Source organism: Polypterus senegalus, chromosome 7 (genome assembly GCF_016835505.1).
Source record: "Polypterus senegalus isolate Bchr_013 chromosome 7, ASM1683550v1, whole genome shotgun sequence".
Classification (NCBI taxonomy): domain Eukaryota; kingdom Metazoa; phylum Chordata; class Cladistia; order Polypteriformes; family Polypteridae; genus Polypterus; species Polypterus senegalus.
In genome coordinates this window covers 143,240,226-143,259,746 of record NC_053160.1, presented here as the reverse complement: position 1 = coordinate 143,259,746, position 19,521 = coordinate 143,240,226, and the positions used below count along the sequence as shown (strand labels likewise).

Sequence of the window (19,521 nt, the reverse complement as noted above, 5' to 3'; positions counted from 1 at the left end):
TTGTAAATAACTTATGACAAAACAAGGACGCCATGAGTTTTTTATCTTGCCAGGGGAAAACAAAATCAATAAGTTACTGTTACCAAAAGCATAAGAAAACAAAAACAAGGAACAAATCAAATATAGTCTGGTCTGAAAAATGTTGATTTCTCCTTATGCTTGTTGACAGGATAAGACTATACCCTATGAGTTCAAAAATCATTTTGACAGATGTTGCAAAGGCAGGATCATAGAAGAGGCGTAACAGTGTGGAATCTGTTTTAATGATAAACAATGGAACTCTTGATAAAAGTAAAGCAATTCCAGCAGGCCACAGGATACTTAAACAACACTGCCGATTTCATGGATCCCTTTACACCAGCATTACACCAATTACATTTGCAGCATTAGAACGCATAAGAAGAGGAATACCCTGAAATTATTCCTGGAACATGACAACGAATTCACCCTAATGCAGAGGCCTCCATAGTCACTAGTCCTCAGTTGTGACATGATCTGCTGGGGGAAGACAGAAGAAGATAACAGTATTTGGAGCAGAGATCACCAGCTAATTTGTAAGACACACTGAACAACTCATTTGATTGTGTGGCCAGTGTCAGAGATTTAATGAATTGCTAGTAAAACAAAACTTTAATGTATACATTTAACAGTTCTTAAAAACACAATTGTACATAGCAAATGATTTAGCAATTTTAATTTGAACTTGAGCGAAATAGCCATGGGGTGTTTTCAGATCTATGCTTGATGAAAAAAAGTCACTTTACTGTATATAAAAGAAGCTACCAATCGACAGTTAAACAGCAGCATGATAATTCCAAAAATACACAATCTAGTGATGAAACCATTTTATGGGAGCTACTGAGAGTTTTGTGTTACTGCCTTACAGCAGTACTGCCTTAGACCACTGCTTTAAATGCCGGCTGGGATACCATGTAAAGTACTTCAGTGTTTTTCCTGAACAGTTTCTTGTTCCTTCTCAGGGGATTCAAACTATCAAAACTTACTGTCAGATTAACTGGCCACATTGCAGTGTTCTTGCACATGACAATAAGATCTTGATTTGTTTCTGTTGGGAAAGGCAACATATTTCTCATGGCCACAAATTGGGCAAGAAGCATGGAAGATTGATGGATAAATGGATCAACTGCATCAACTGGATAAATTAGATCATACTCAACACCACCAGAGGACAAAGTTTGGTTTAGGTTATGCACTGTATTTTTGTTATTAAATTTATTTTTTGGTTGTTACGCTATTTGAAAAGAGTTTCCTGTAGAATTGATCTATTCCTGATTTAACTGTTAATATATTCCAACTTAAAATATTTATACTTCAGAAAAATGTTCATAGATGACACAGCTGGACATAATGTATTTGGAAGTAAATACATACAAAAGAATGCTAATTGATTGTATTACACTCATTTAACAGGTCAGCTCCACTTTCAGTGTGTGTGTTTGTTTCTTCAAATCAGAACAAGTGAATTATTAGGGGAAAAAAAAAAAAATCACAGAGCCACATGCAAATGAAACTTATTTTTTCATGGTGATTAAACTTACAAAAAAATGTTCAATTTATCTGTATTCAGAAGTTGTTTATTTTGAATCATGATCCATGCCAGTTAATAGTTAATTTTAAGTGAAACATTTTGTCTTATGGAATGTATGATGAAACCAAAGCCCCTGAAATCAAAAAAAGAAACAGAAACAGCAAATGTAAACCCTATACTTCACACAAACCTAAAATCAGGTGCAGTAATCAAACCACAGTAAAATATTATTATACTATTGTACAATGCACACATAGTAGATTGAAGTATGAAGATCAAAACTAAGCATTCGTGCATCTACCAATGTTGGGCCAGTCTTAATCTAATCCAGTGTCATGGTAGCTAGAACTTATGCTGAAACTGCTGTGCACAAGACAGGAAACCAACTTGAGAGTACAGAATTAAATAAAACCACACATTTCCTTGATTGTCTTTGAAGAAATAAAATTGTTTAGTTTTATTAACTAAATTGTGCTCTTCCTGTTAAACAAATCTGTAATGTCTTTGTTTTTGTTATTAGTTCATTTGATTTTTATTACTGATACAGTGGTGTAAAAACTATTTGCCCCTTCCTGATTTCTTATTCTTTTGCATGTTTGTCACACAAAATGTTTCTGATCATCAAACACATTTAACCATTAGTCAAATATAACACAAGTAAACACAAAATGCAGTTTTAAATGATGGTTTTATTATTTAGGGAGAAAAAATCCAAACCTACATGGCCCTGTGTGAAAAAGTAATTGCCCCTTGTTAAAAATAACCTAACTGTGGTGTATCACACCTGAGTTCAATTTCTGTAGCCACCCCAGGCCTGATTACTGCCACACCTGTTTCAATCAAGAAATCACTTAAATAGGAGCTGCCTGACACAGAGAAGTAGACCAAAAGCACCTCAAAAGCTAGACATCATGCCAAGATCCAAAGAAATTCAGGAACAAATGAGAACAGAAGTAATTGAGATCTATCAGTCTGGTAAAGGTTATAAAGCCATTTCTAAAGCTTTGGGACTCCAGCGAACCACAGTGAGAGCCATTATCCACAAATGGCAAAAACATGGAACAGTGGTGAACCTTCCCAGGAGTGGCGGCCGACCAAAATTACCCCAAGGCGCAGAGGCGACTCATCCGAGAGGTCACAAAGACCCCAGGACAACGTCTAAAGAACTGCAGGCCTCACTTGCCTCAATTAAGGTCAGTGTTCACGACTCCACCATAAGAAAGAGACTGGGCAAAAGCGGCCTGCATGGCAGATTTCAAGGCAAACCACTGTTAAGCAAAAGAACATTAGGGCTCGTCTCAATTTTGCTAAGAAACATCTCAATGATTGCCAAGACTTTTGGGAAAATACCTTGTGGACTGATGAGACAAAAGTTGAACTTTTGGAAGGCAAATGTCCCGTTACATCTGGCGTAAAAGGAACACAGCATTTCAGAAAAAGAACATCATACCAACAGTAAAATATGGTGGTGGTAGTGTGATGGTCTGGGGTTGTTTTGCTGCTTCAGGACCTGGAAGGCTTGCTGTGATAGATGGAACCATGAATTCTACTGTCTACCAAAAATCCTGAAGGAGAATGTCCGGCCATCTGTTCGTCAACTCAAGCTGAAGCGATCTTGGGTGCTGCAACAGGACAATGACCCAAAACACACCAGCAAATCCACCTCTGAATGGCTGAAGAAAAACAAAATGAAGACTTTGGAGTGGCCTAGTCAAAGTCCTGACCTGAATCAATTGAGATGCTATGGCATGACCTTAAAAAGGCGGTTCATGCTAGAAAACCCTCAAATAAAGCTGAATTACAACAATTCTGCAAAGATGAGTGGGCCAAAATTCCTCCAGGCTGTAAAGACTCATTGCAAGTTATCGCAAGCGCTTGATTGCAGTTATTGCTGCTAAGGGTGGCCCAACCAGTTATTAGGTTCAGGGGCAATTACTTTTTCACACAGGGCCATGTAGGTTTGGATTTTTTCTCCTAAATAATAAAACCATCATTTAAAAACTGCATTTTGTGTTTACTTGTGTTATATTTGACTAATGGTTAAATGTGTTTGATGATCAGAAACATTTTGTGTGACAAACATGCAAAAGAATAAGAAATCAGGAAGGGGCAAATAGTTTTTCACACCACAGGTAGCAGGCCTCTCCCATCCCCGAGCTGTAGTCAGGGCTTATCTCTTCACACCTCCCCGAGTAAAAAACAGAGACAGCCCAGACAAAACAGACCCAGATTGTTCAGTTTGGTGATTGTGACTGGAGAGAAAGCATCTAATTTGCAGAGGTAAAAATGGCCAGATTCACAGCACTCCAAGATCTGGATCATATCCTAGCTGAAGGACAAGTTACAGAGTGGCACAGCGACACTGATGAGGTGGACTCAGAGGAGGAAGACATTGTGGAGTGTCAGTCAGAAGACACAGACACAGAGTCTGAGGAGGAGATCACCTCTGAAGCAGTTTCCCCACCAGCTGAAGTACTACAGTCCAAGAATGGCAGCATCTCCTGGAGGTTAGTACCACCTGACGAGACTCGAGGACAACTGGCAGGGCAGCTGCTGAAAATATCATCAGAATGATCCTGGGTTCACAAGGTTTGCCATAACAAGGATAAGTGACATCAAAACAAGTTTTGAACAGTTCATGCCATCATCGCTGAAAAAATAATACTTGACATGACAAACCTAGAAGGACAAAAAGTCTACGGAGACACATGGATTGACTTTGATGAAGAATTCCTGGATGCTTATATTGGAATTCTTCTTCTTGCTGGAGTATACCGATCCAGCAATGAGGCCACAGCCAGTCTGGGACACAGCAACAGGCAGAAATATTTTTCGGGCCACGATGTCACTGAAGAGCTTCCACATGATCTCGAGAGTCCTCAGGTTTGACAACCGAGACATGAGAGCAAGATGTGACAAGCTTGCTCCCATAAGGGATGTCTGGGAGAGATGGGTGCAGCGCCTGCCTTTGATGTTCAATCCAGGAGTGGTCAGCAGGAAGACGAAGAGCTTCAGCACCAGCATCCTTCCCTTTAGCCAGCCCTGCCACAGCCACAGACCCAGACCCAGAGAGGCTGCGGATTCCAAAAGAAAGCGCTGTCAGGTCTGCCCAAGCAGCAAGGACAGAAAACCAATTCCATGTGTGCCAAATGCAAGAAATATATTTGCAAAGAGCACACTAAAATGTCACTTACTGTCCTACTTGCACATAGTGTAAACATACAGTAGCAATCCTGCTCCTGGAGAGCTACCACCCTACCACCGTACTACTAATTCTATTGGTTTGATTGTTTGTTTGATCTACATTTTGTAATTTATTTTGTATTTTATTTTGTCTTACTTGTTTGGCTTTGTCTTTGTAATTGAATTAAAGTTCAACTTTTGGAAAAAAAATACATTTTTTGCCTTCTTCTTGAAGTAAATATATATGGGTCAAACCGACCCTAACACCACAGATGTTACTAATATTAATAATATTGATATTGATAGTAATATTATTAAAATAAAAATTGAATTTTTTTTTTTACAGTTGTGTTCTAATACCCCTCAGTAATAGTCAGGTAACATATAAACCTTTGATTTATTTGTATAATTCTCCTGAGGTTTATTTTACCAATTTTTTGGACTGGGCGTTTTATTGACATCACACGTCTCATCTTCAGAGGGCCACACCAAAAATTTTAAAACCAAATTTTAAAATCTTTTCATGGATAAGGAAGCCTAACAAGGTAACCAAGAGGTAAGGAAACAAACTGGATGATAAAAAATGTTTGAGGGTTGAGGGAGGCTGATTTAGGACACGGTCGGCACCGACCACAAGATAACAGATGGGTGGAAATGCTAGGATAATAGTAGGGTTAAAACGACAGAAAGATTCATGTAACATTCTTACAAAATTAAGGATATGCTCAACTCTGGTTTGTCTTACAAAAGTTAACAATGTTCTTCTTCAGATGATTATTTTATTACTTTGCAAAATAAATGTCAATGTTAAGCCCTTGACATTTATTCAATTAAAGTGTATCATGTGCTCAAAATCCATTCCTTAGATTGAAAAAGTAGGAACTCCCTGGAACTTGCAAATAGGCTCAAGTAACGTGCAAGTGTATAGAATATTTGGCCTATAGTAGTCCACCAGAGTAAAAAGATTCAATAGGCAATGGCAAAAAAATATTGCAGTTTAAATACTGTAAATTAAATTGACAAAATCTATGACTGGAAGAATTACAGAAGGAAAAATGTTTATTACAGTCAGTTTTAAATTGTCTGAGTGCAGACACACTAAATGACTGGGCTTCCACAGTAGGCACTTTTGTGTGGGGAGAGCAGAAAGCATTTCAATGACCTATACGGGCAGAGAAGAGGAAGGGCTGGTGGAAAAAAGTGGAAGGAGCATTATATGCACAGAATGAGAAGAAATGTGTCAGAGAGTCCTGGAAAGCTATTGAGTGTGAAAAGAAGAATTTGCTTGATTGCAATAACAGCACAGCAAATGGGAGCAGCATATATGAGTGCAAAAGAGATTGAGGGAAGGAATGGAGTGCTTCAGGGCCTTGACACTAAAATGGGAGACAGACTGTATAGAGAAGTCACTCGGGTTGGGAAGTGACAAACAAGAAAAAGGTGTCCCTCGTGGCCTTAACAGTGAGGGGGTGGGGTTGAGTGTGGATGCTGAGCAATAGTATTGAGTCTACTGGGTCAGGAATGCTCAGTGCTGCATAAAACGTCTTTCATGGCCAAAACAATGAGTGTACTGGCCTAGCACGTGAATAAAGATTCACCAGTGATTTCAACCTACAGCACATTTAACTGTGTTGCACCTCCCCATTTCCTGTTGTTCTTCCTTTTTTGTTAAAGTGACCCAGTAAAACTGGTCTGCAACTCAACAATGCAAAATGTTTTGTCTTATATTGTAAGGGTGGGCTTTTAGGTATGCAAGAGCTGACAATAAATGTAAATTCAGCTAGACGTACAGTACATACATTGCAGCCACAAGCAAAGAAGAAAATAGGTGTGTTGGATTTAGAAAAAAAGAACATAGGATTATCTGTCTGATGTCTTGTGTTTGTTGTGCCACAACAACATGGAATAAGGTGGGCAGAGACCTTTGTGATTCGGAGTACTATAATCTGACATCCTGAAGGCAACAAGATCTAGCAACTATAGTTGCTAAGCATGATATGCTTTCTGTCTATGTCACATAATTTTTTGTCAGCCTAACATTACTGAATAAGAGTTAAATCACTCTGGCACACAGAGCAACAGTCCCCAATGAAGTGCTGTCTTGATTTTAGGATAAAAAGCAATTCTGGACTATAAACATTGAACAAAAAACATTTTTGAAAGAACAGTGGTGTATACTGGTACAGATCTATAAAAGAATGTCCTGAAATACATATTGCTTAAAAAGAGATTGAACCTTTTCCTACTGCGGAAATGAGATAAAACTACTTAAGTATGGTGTTTAGTTTTCCTTTGGATTTTATTTCATTTTTTTTCATTTTTTTATTTCAAATGAAGGCACTTACAAAATATTTGGCTTACAAAATCTGTCACATTATAATAATAAAATATAATTGTCTATCATCTGTTTTACCTTGTCACACATGTATGCATGGGAGGCAGCTAGAGGGCTTAAATAATAGTAATACCATGCCAGACAAGGGGGGGAAGAGAGCTATACTAACTCTCTCTGTCCTCTGCAGACTATCTTCGGGAAATCCCACTAGGTGTGGGCGCATTTGCTGATGTCACTTCTGGTACCGACGCCACTGATGAAGTCACTTCTGGTTCCGGAAACATCACATTTGGGTCCGGCGCTCTGGATGACATCACTTCTGGTCCCCAACAACATCACTTCCAGTTCCAGTCCAGATGATGTCATTTCCTGTCACGACCTTTAAAACCGCCATTTTACTCAACCTAAGTCAGTTCTGTTTTGGAAAAAATACCCATTTTGCAGCCAGGGGTATTATACAGGTGGCTACCCCAAAACTTTAATGTTTCCTATGTCTTATTGTGATAGCCTATATTCTAAGAGATAAAAATAATTACACTCCATTTATAAACTTTGATTTGAGAGTAGCATAGAGTTTAGCACGCTCACCTCACAGATTCAGTTTCCTTAGTTCAAATATTAGACATTGTAATTGTGCATGTGGAGTTGGCATGTTCTCCTTGTTTGTGTGGGTTTTCCTCACACATCACTATAGGCATTCATGCTAGGTGAACTGGCAATTCTAAAATGGCCCTGTGAGAGCATGGGGCCTCTTCAGGAATGATTCCTGAACTGTGCCATGGTGCTACTGGGATGGACTCCACCTTCCCATGATCCTGAATGGAACTAAACAAGTTTGACAATATTAGATTATAGTATGATTTGAAATGTCAGTATTTTCTCAATAATTTTGATAGTCTGTCACCATGTGGTGATACCTGCTAATATTCACACATCACCAGGTTTTAGTGTATAGCATACACATACAGTATATGATAATGCAATCAAAAATGCAAAGTAGTCACCGAATCAGCAAATAATAAAATCTGTTTAAATAGCATACAAAATGTATGTAGTAAAAGGAGGAGGTTTACCTCTAAAAAAAACTAAGAATAAAAGCAAAAGTATTAATCAAGGCAGCAGTAAATTTTTGTACACTGGTATGACTAGTTGTTTACTAACAGCAGGGGACTGCTGTTAAATATCAAAGAGCTCAAGAATAAACGTTGTAAATGACTTGATAGGCAAAGTTTTCCAATGCAAAAGAGGCCAGCATCCAAATCAAAAACATCAAGCCTAAACTCTTCAATGAGCAGCTGATGCTGTCCCTACCGCGGCAGTGTCAAACAGTTTGACAAGCTGAAACCCAGAATGTGACAAAGGCAAAAATGAGTCTGTGTGCAGCCTGTACAGTTGCCAGCAGACCTTGATGAATGCAGGCGCTGGTAGATCTCCTCCCCTAGGACAATAGAATCAGCCACTGACTATTCTTCACAATGGCCCGTAAAATACACATCTGTCAGTGCACTGCCATTTCCCTTTGAGAAGCTGGGCTTGATATGATATTGGCTCTCACATCACTGAGACCGATTGAAGTAAGTCCAGGTATTGGCGTGATGTGTCAGATATACTGCTCTGTAGATAAATAAAACACCTGGGGGATTAAATGTGAACCTAGTAATTATACAGTGCCGGAGCTCTTGCCGAATGAGCACATGAATTTATGTCACTTACACAGCCGAAATGCAGTAAAACTGAACTAACCTTTAGGTGGCAGGAGAAGACTGCAAATAAAATGCATTAGAAAGTCAATTTTATTAAAACCTTCTCAAATATAGTAAATGCATTTTAGATACTGAGTAATAGAAAACAAGAAACCAAACACAAAATATATATTATATATGCTAAAGATATCAAAAGGTTGACAGATTGTTTCAAGTAGCATGGTGAGGTGTAAAATAACTTGTTTGCAGGGGCATCTTAATGAAGATAATTACATAACAGTTTGAAATTGGCAAAGTCTTACACTTTAATTTCATGAACAGTATATATGCAAATGCATCAGAAATTGGGATGTCAGCCTTAAACATATGCCAACATTTTCTTTCCTGGCAGTACAAAGTGAAAGGCAAATTAATTTAAGATTCCACTCACTAGTCAGACTGCTTCAGCACTTTTTAAGAGTTAGGTACTTACAAGGACAAGCTTTAGCCTTTTGGATATTAAGCATTATCTGCCAAAACTCCCAAACAGATAAGAGTATGCATGAATACAAAGCATAATTCTTCAGAAAATTATATCATGGAGTGTTTATTAGGTCTGGCTCAGGCTTATCTAAGAAATGCATTAAAACACAAGCATTCAGTTAAATGGAAAATTATTTTTAAGATGCAAAACATGATGCAATTCGAACCTCTAACAGAGTTTCTAAATATAGATGGAGATCAGCAAGAAAAAGATGTCTGACTGAAGCAAAAAAAAAAAAAAAAAAAGATTTTATACAAAAAACTAAATACATTTTGAATCCTCCATGTTATGCTACCACTTATTTACTCAAAACAAAAAATCATGTCACATACAACTACACATTGTTTAAATGTTTTGGGAACTGTTAATTTTACAAATCTTAATATACACTCATTATTACAAAAACAGCATTTAACTAAGCAATGGAATTGGCCTTGTTGACTTTTCTGAATGATGCAACTATAATACTGGATGAACCAGCCACTTTATTGACCTACTGAATAATGTTACTTGTGATACATTTACTAATAATCCAGAAGGAGTAAAACCGTATCATAAATTAATCCTGATTTGTAATTAGTACATCTTTATGAATATTTTCAATGTTATTTTATAATATTACATTTAATTAACACTAAGACACAAACTAAGCATAACTAAGGTTAAAAATACTACCCTTTAGTCTCCATTAGACAGTGTTCTCCTGTTAAAGTTATACAAGTCTCCAGTACACCTTTGTAAAATCATACATTCTAGGTTTATGCTACATACAGGACAATCAAGAAAGACCCAAAATCTTGGTGTCTACAAAACATTAGGTACCTGGGTCATAAAGTACCCATTGTAACCTTAATGTCCAGCTGAATGTCTTAAATGCTGAATGACATCATTTAACAACAGAATGAAAAAATTTCATACATATACTTAAAGGAATGCTATAGCTTTAAAAACAAATAATTTCATTAAATTTAATGAAAACATTGTACCACTTATTAAACTTTTTTTGTTTAGTGGTATGGTATCAATAGTGTAGATATTATTATGTACCAGTAACTAAACCATAAGAATGAATAAATAAATTTTAATTCATGTAGTAACCTTGTCTCTTAAAATGCATCAGAGCAGTGGTTCCCAACCTTTTCTCTCTCCTGTACCCCTTGATTAGGCGTTTCATTTATGTTTACCCCTTCATTACACCCCTACTCATCCCTCAAAAAAGTGTTTTTTTTTTTAATGTATTTTACTTTATATTTTGTATTACTCATTTTTACATGAATAGTTTTGGGTTGTGGAACAAATCATCTGAGTTTCCATTATTTCTTATGGGGAAATTCGCTTTGATATACGAGTGCTTTGGATTGCGAGCATGTTTCCGGAACGCATTATGCTCGCAAACCGAGGTTCCACTGTATTCACTTAATCACACAAATACACACACACACGTATAAAAAGTATTCACTACAAACAGAATTTAATGTTTTCAATACTGATAAAAAAAAAGAGCAAATAATTTTCATTTATGCTATGACCAATGGAAAAAATGCTCAACAGATTTTAGCTAAACAAGTCATGCCAGCTACTTGGTATCTCATGGTAATTTCTAGTGTGCTTCAGCTTGCCATGATGGTACAAATGGCAAAGATCTTTTTCTGCCGTTTCAGTGTTTGTGTGTCCTTTTCACCAGAAAAAGGAATCCGGAGCTCAAGTAATACGAATACACTCAAAAAAAAAAACAAAAAAAAAAACTAGGTTATCTGTAAAATTGAGGGCACAACAGTATTACAGGGACTTTTATGAATATGGACAACAACTTTTCTGAAAGATTTGCCAGCATACCATAGATTGGACATGAAAGGATGCTTGCAATAATCACATCAAATCTAAAACCTACCTCAAGGACAAGGAGAAATTAAGATCAATGAGTGTCCCCCTTCAGCTAACAATAGAGGAAACAACAAAATTGTCAGATGCCAAGATGCCAGTATGTGGAGGGTTTAGGATCATGTGCACAGAGCCAGACATACTGCTCAAAAAATGATGAAAATGCATCTTATCTTTATTAAGCATTGTAAATGCTGACAGAAAATGACAGCAGTTTCAGTCAAACTCATTTGCCCCGTATCTTTGAACATCATATGAATGCTGTTCTTCAAAAGATTCATAGTAAGAAAATGTATGTTGTAGTTGATGAAACCAATGAGCCGAGTCCACAGCGTTCTCAACATAGAGATAGGTAAGGAAAAATTTGGGTGTATGGCAATTCTTTTATGTAGACACTTCTAATTGTACACCATGTATTTAGCGTAGGTCATTGAGCCGATTAAATTATATTTAACTGCCCTTCCCAGGGTTTTTTTGTTGCCTTGCGCCCTGTGTTGGCTGGGATTGGCTTCAGCAGACCCCCGTGACCCTGTAGTTAGGATATAGCGGGTTGGATAATGGACGGGTATTAACAGTCTTTTTCGTAAAAAAATATTAGTGAATGGCATTGGATGTTAACAGTTTCCCTTTTGAAAATTAACGCTTCTGGATTTAATAAACATTCTGCCTCGTGGAGAAGAGGCACGCAAGGTCCACATTTGACTATTCTGCTATAAATTCAGCACCTACAAACCTGGGCGGAAGAGCAGGCTTTTCATCAGATGGAACAAGCCATTAAAAGTAGGTCTTTTTTTTTTTTTTTTTTAAATTCCCAGATTTAGTATCTTCCAGATTAGTTTTGCTTTGTAATTAATTATTTTAAGATATGCAGTAGATGAAGCTACAGATGTCTAGCTTTTTAAGCCATAGAAGTAATGATGTACATTTGCAATCTGTATACATTTAAACTTTAAGAATCATTAGAAATAATTTACATTATTACAATTACAGTTACTGCAGACTTTTTGGTAGATATTATCTTTATTGAGAGCTGCAACTTTTCCAACTTTTCATAGGCAGTATTTCAGTCCCTTCACAACAACCAGCTGAATCTTAATGACATTTTAGCAGTGGTTACAGCCAATGCATCATATTGTCTGAAAGCATACCAGGAAGTTTTAAAAGGGGTTATGCCTAATGCATTTAACATACTTGTGTCACTTTTGATGGGAGAAACCTGGCAGCACTATAAATACTTCACTGAGACAATATTACTAGTGATGTGCCAGGAAAAGGAGATGGGAAAACTCTTTTCTCTGAAAGAGAATTTACTGACCAATGCTTCCCCTAAAGGGCAAGAAACATCAGGTGGAATAGCTGGTTCGAATTAGTATGGTACCACGCTGAACATATTTATCTCTAATAGACAAGTAGCTGGCTGAGAACATATCAGCTAAAGCTATAACAAAATCGTAGAGCGGAGTTAAACTGAGGAAAAACTGGAGATCCTAAAAGTCAGGTTAACCTTCATCTCAGAGGGATATCCCAAACTAGTCAAAGCTTATATAATTCTAGGGGGCACTCACTGTCCTACTGCAGTCTCAGCATGCAACATCATGAACGATCTGGGCTCCTACCAGATGAATGGAATTGTAAAAAACAATGGCTTTGGTGCCAAAACTGAGGAGCTGTTGAATCAGATGGGCATGTGAAAGAAGAAAGAAGTGCTTGACCATCCAGATGATGTATTCCACCTGGCCTTTGCCAAGTTTTCAAAGCACTGGGATGTCCATCCTGCAAAGGAGGTATATAAGCTGGTCAGAGTGGAGTGTTTGATCCCAGGCAGGCCCCTGCTATGGAAAAACATATTGAAGGATGCGCAAAGAAACTTCTAATGACCCATCAGCAGAGCTAAGTGAAGACTGGACAGCCAAAAGAGGGTATTCTCTTCTTCTGTTGAGCTGGCTGGAAGTGTGCAAAACAGTATTTTATAAGGGTGACAGAAATAGCATTGTTCTATATATGGTGGGGTGTATGAGCACAAAGGTGTAACACGCATTGTAAATGCAGATTTTGCAGAATTTGACTCAATCTGTTTTAAAGCACACCTAGCATTCCACAGAAATAGCATACAATGATGTGCGGAGACCTGGGAAATGGCAGAAAAGTAGGGAAGGGGTAATGTATAGGGCAGAATTTTTAACGTAACAGTACATCACAATATCTCATACTCTGCTCTGTGCTTGTTCTCTTTTTAAATAGTGTTTGGACAAAAGTTAAGGGTTCTTAAAATATTCCCAAGCAGAAATCATTAATTCTATATTTATTGGTAAATAAGGTTTTTAGAAAGGGTACAATGTCATAAGAATTCAGCTATGCCCAACTTTTTGCAAACATGAAACAAATCAATTTGCTACAATCTAATTGAGAAGAGGACAACAGGGTAGCAAAATAGAGTATGAAGTTTTCACTTTCTCAAACACATACAGTTCAATTGACTGAGAATATTTTTTGAGCAGCTCTTGTAGTATTTGAATACCTGTTAGAGATCTGGCCATCTTGTTCTACTCTGATCATTGCAACATTTGTGGTATATTAAGATTTTTAAATGTAATAACAACACAAACACTGCTTTAAACATAGTTTCACATCATTCAATATCCATTACATTTTTGCACATTGCTATAACAGAAGTTATTAAATACATATGCAATCTCAAATCTGCTTAATCCAATTTGGGCTAGCAGCATATAGGCGAGAGGCACTCGGTGTAGGTCAGATAATAGCCCTAAACAGCAAAAGCCATTATCTAAAGGTGTTTTCACACTAATCCACAATCTCTAATTAGTTTCACTGCATTTCAAAGATCAAACTTTCAAGCTGAACATAAATAACAATAACTGCCCCATGGTAGTGTTGAAGACTTTTTTTACTAGGCAGAAACAATTTTTTTCTTTGGAAAAAAATCATCATGAAGGTTTGACAAGAGCTCCGGTTGTATACTACTGCATTTGCAATAATTTGGCTTGTTTACTAAACGCAGTGTGCGAGCGGAATGCTTATCTGATAACTTCAATAGTACATAAAAATATGACACTTTCATACTACAGAAAACACAGATTTCATCTAGGCAAATCCCAAACTCTTTTGAGGGAACAGAGCAATGTGCCACAATTTAATTTAGACAATAGATGTATTGGGTGAATTTAATTTTGTTGCATGATGTTGTGTATTTACTGTCCAGTAGCACACCGCTACTTAGATTCTCAAATCACATGTCTATTGTCTTTAGTACAGCAAATATTTGTTACTAACATTCACTTTGGAATGTTTAATTAACATGTAATAACTATTATCAAAGTAAATATGCTCTAGCGTCTGAATAATGCCTTAAGAGCAATTGCATTGAAAGGGCTGCCCACATGTGGTGTAAGATTAGGGTACTTGATTATAAGTAGCACAGGGCATTAATTTCTTACCATCCCTGTATGTGGTCGATTTGATGTACCCAATCAAAAGGATTTTTTTTTAATTTAGCTGGGTCAAGTGGTATCCAATCTGATTGTGTGAAAGGCAAAGGGGCTCTAAGCCTCAAAGTGCGATTGTCATGTTCATATGTACCTAAAATTACACATGCAATACCACTTAATCATTCACATATGAAATTAGGCAATGACACTTTATAAGAGAAAGAAGTGATATTTAACTGTGATCCCCATTCCTTATTAGACTTGACTCAGATGTAAAGTTATGACTGCTTTAAGAAATTAGCAGACAACAGAGCAAGACAGGGAAAAAGCGCTGGATGGATTGCAATGCTGATGTAACCAAAGGAAACAAGTTGGAAGAAAAGACCCCATCCCCAACTCATGTTTAGTTATGAAGATTATTATTTTAAATGTAAATTATATATGTTTATATTTTAGAGCTACCCAGCAAGCACCAGCACACTGCTTCAAATCAGGAATGTTCTTTGGACAGGATGTCAGTTTACCAAGATATGAAAGTGCTTTGGTACATTTTCTTGTTTAGAGTACCATGAATAGGAGTAGTTACTTGTGCTTTTTTTCTGTGAATATACTGTACACACTAAATAAACATGCCATAAATATCTAATTTTGTCATGTCTGTCCTTTGGGCTCAGTGTTCTCTGTCCCTCTGTAATCTCTGAATATGTATAAAAATTTCACATGTAGCTATCTCTATGCGACTTCTACTTGCTTACCTTGTTCTGTTCTGTTCACACAATTCACCATTTAAAATGTAAACTAAAACCAGATTCCCAGATTTTCTAATTTCCGCTCACACATTCACTCTTCAGTGTGGAGTTTGCATACTCTCTCTGTGGGGTTTCTTTGGTTTCCCACTCAATTCAAAACACATGCTAACCTGACTGGTGGCTAAAAATTGTCTCCTTTTGAATATGTAAATGTGTTGCTGCACCCTAAACTGAACTTGATCATGCAGGCTAATACACATAACACACTACTTCACTGAAACAATGACAAAGCGACTTATCAGAATTCACAAACTGGATGTGTAACAACTATGTATGAAAGGTGCCGACCTGTCAGAATTATTGCAGAGGAAAAAGTTATAGGCTGTAAATATATACAAAGCTGCAGGATAGTTGGATGGAAATTTAAATTCTGAGCGCCTCTTACAAATCTTTGTTTATACTGCTATTGAATAATACCTTTTTTACATAGTTTTATTAAACTTAACTTGCTTGTATGGATTGTTTATTTCTAATAAAATGTTTAAAAAAAAAACAAAAAAAAAAAAATACTTTTTTAGTATGTATTCATGCATTTGACACTTATTTGTGTCAGAAAAATGTGAAATGCAAAAAAAAAAAAAAAAGAAGAAGAAGAAAGAAAGCCTATCAATACAGCCCAATTGCTATGTGTTCTCTGTAATGCCAGGCTGCAAGTACATATTTTTCTGAGACAGTCTTGCAGAAAGATCTCAAATCGTCTTTGTGAGTTCTTTAGCTTGTGACAGCAAGTGCTCAGACTCCTTGCACTGTAAACAATTTGAAGTTGGTATGTTAGCACCCAGCATGTAGCTAGGATTCATGGTTGCATATTAGGTCATAATTGTTTCCTAAACTAATCAATAATTTTGAAGATTCAGATCAGGTATCTGTATAAAATAATATCTGATTTGAATCACATGAACAAAATCATCTGATATGAGCTAAAAACTAGAACGGAGTCACTTAATTGCAGTCAGAATGTAGTCTTGGCCTTTAGAAACATACAGACTCAAATGCAGCCAATATGGACTTTTCAGCTTGTTTTTACCATCTTGACTTTTCTCCTGCATTCTCTTTCAGCTTTCTCACTTCCAACGCACTACTTGTTTAAAAGTTGGGATTGAATCATAATGTACTTTTAGCTCTCTCTGTTTTTTCTGCTTTGATTTAGGTTAAGCACTGCTTCTTTTGTTTTTATGTTTCCCAGTTTGTTTGTGAAGTCATCATTTTGTGCTCCATTTCCATTTGATGTTTCCGATTTGTTTTAGCATTTCCAGAACTGATTTTTTCATGTTTTGTGCGTATTCAATTTGTTTTTGCATTTTCAGATTTGCTTTTGCATTTCAATTTGTTTCTGTGCACTGCACTTCAGGACATCACCTGTGGTTAGGGCCGCATTCATGGCTTGCCAGGCACCATCTCCTGGAAGATGCACTGAGCAATGTGATCGGTACAATGTCGTAAAAGCCAGGCGCACAGCATGTGTTAATCTCTGCCCTTGGGGACTGCCGATTTAAAAAAAACGTTTTATCATTTGTTTATTTGGAGGGTTTGGACCAAAGTCATTCAAAAACACTGGAACCAGAGTAACAGTGAGATGGGATTGAAGATAGTCCCTTATACTGCTCTACTGTGCATATAACTCATGTACTCCTTGGAGCTGCAATGGAACTCATACTTAATAAACGTTTTATGCATGTCTAGCTTGTGCTGCTTAGTTTTAGTTAGGTTGCATCCCCTGTGCAACTGTTGAAGCCCAGCATTGAGTGGCTGTCAACATTCTTAAATTAAGTTTGAAAAAAATTACATTTTCAGTTGGCATATTGGTGTGGTTTTATTAGTGTTATAGCCACAAAAAAACATATTACATCATAGCTAGACTTGCAATTTGGTTTATTAGTCCATTCTTGTTTTTCTATTATATGGTAACATTCAAGAAGATCAATGAAGGAATGTGAAAGATAGGTATAATCTTTCTTTCCAAAAGGAGCTATAAGCCAAAAGGAAACATAAGAATGTATGGCTAATCCTCTGGACATAGTAGCTAATCCGACAGCTGAGAATACTACTAACATCGTAGGTGGACGGACCTGTTGGATATCAGAATTGTTGGTATATAATAGTGCATGACATTATATGGGGCTTTAGACAACTCATTGAGGAACATGTGCTCTTGCCAGATCCATCTTCTACATCTATATATCGAGCAGCAATCATAACCTGAGGAATCTGGCAGACTACATCCAGGCTGGTCAAATTTCTGATGAATCTTACAAAAGTGGACCCACTTAGTCTAATGGTTCCAGGCTCATCTATCTAAGGCTTTTTTGACTCATCCCGGTTTCATTCCCATTTTTACGGTTTGTGTTCTCCTCTTTAGTAATAAAGTGAATCATTTTTGATTGCTGTAAAACTTTCTTTTCCCATATGGCAACATCCCCTTCCTTTTCCTTGCATCCCTGTCCTCTTCTTTTTTGGACCCTCTTTAGGAATTCCTGTCACTGTTACAAATATAATCACATGCCTTTAATTAACAGAGAAAACAAAATTTTCAAAGGACATGGTAAACAAAATTTTGTTGAACTTAATTACCTGAAGAGCCCCAGAATGCTGTTTTCTTAGCTGAAGATAATCGGACATTCTCATTTACCATGAACTGAAATAAACTTTGAATAAACTCGGGATTGGTCACTTTTTTTGTATAATCACAGAAGTCTTTCTAATTGGCAATCAGCAGCCTCATGGACACTACTTACTTTCTTTCTAAGATGATCCACCCAGCTCCTATCTTTTGACTCTGAATGAATGACACACCTTTCAGTCGCGGTTGATGTGCTGTGTGATTCACCACTGCACTCTCAGAGTTTTTGATTTTCTTTACATATGTGGCCGACAAAAAAAAAAAAAAAAGTTTTCTGCTCAGACAGAGACTTAACATTTTCTCATAACCATTTTTTGTAACATGTGTTTGCAAGTGTGTAACACAAATATGGCAAATGAAAATCTGAATGTTTACTAGCTAGTGACTAATGACACATTTTTTTTAGTCACCTACCGTGAAATTCTGTCGCATATGTCAGTGTTTTACTCACATTGAAGAGGGCTGCACTATGACTCAAATTATTCCTCACTTCAAACCAAAAGTCATGTGTTTATGCCCAGCCTAATAAACATTGCGTTCATATATCTGCATCATAATGCTGAAGTAAAATTCAACTTACTGGGATGACAGAAAGAATTGAGTTTTCCCAATAATTATCTGATTGCTATGCCTGTCCAAGCATCTGTTCATTTTCTAACTGGCAACCTGTACAGTTCTTGGTCACCTAAGTTCAGGGGAGCATAGTATGCAGTTAAGCATATAAAACTATGGGGTAGGGGAGAAAACTGCATACTGTCTTTACTATCAACAATTTAAGCAAGTGAAAATCTAGGAAAGCTTAATCTAAAGTGACTATTTGGCTTGTCTACACCAATGATAAAAATTAGCTGCTCCAGTTGTTAATGCTAAAATAAAACACAAAACAGCATAGTTCATTGCTACATGTGATGTAAATGCTAAATTTGTGTCATTTGTTTGTTTTTGAAGACAAAATAAAGTTCATGCGTATAACCCCTAAAATGTCATGAACAAAGTAAAAGCACATACAGTATGTCATATATTAGAATGGTTAAGAGTTACTGAATACAGGCAACTTCAGTCCAGTTAATTTTTAAATTTTGGTTTCGTACACAGGCTAAGCAATTACAAAGTCTAATCAATCACATAACATACTTTAAAAACAGCGCAACATACGGTGCGCTCATAATATTTCAGACAAAAACACATTATTTCTTGTCTTGTAACTTTCTGATCCACAGTTTAAAATTACTAATCATATAATTCAGATGTGATTTAATTGCAAATTGCAGACTTTAATTTAAAGGTATTTGCATACATTTCCGTCACACCATGTCAAAATGACTTGAAAAGTGTAGAAACACCTTTTATACATGGTTCCTCCATTTCAGGGGCACAATAATTTTTGGGACATGACAATGGTAGTTATATTAAAGTAGTCATATTTAGTACTTTCTTGCATATACTTTCCATGCAATTAATGCTTGAAG

The 19,521-nt window shown here is 36.7% G+C and overlaps 1 protein-coding gene across 1 annotated transcript in view; it reads right to left on the bottom strand.

Moving 5' to 3' along the window:
- Window positions 1–19,521, bottom strand: part of LOC120532886 (SMC5-SMC6 complex localization factor protein 1-like) — a 50,319-nt gene that overhangs the window by 4,154 nt on the left and 26,644 nt on the right. The gene's annotated exons all lie outside the window — the stretch shown is intronic.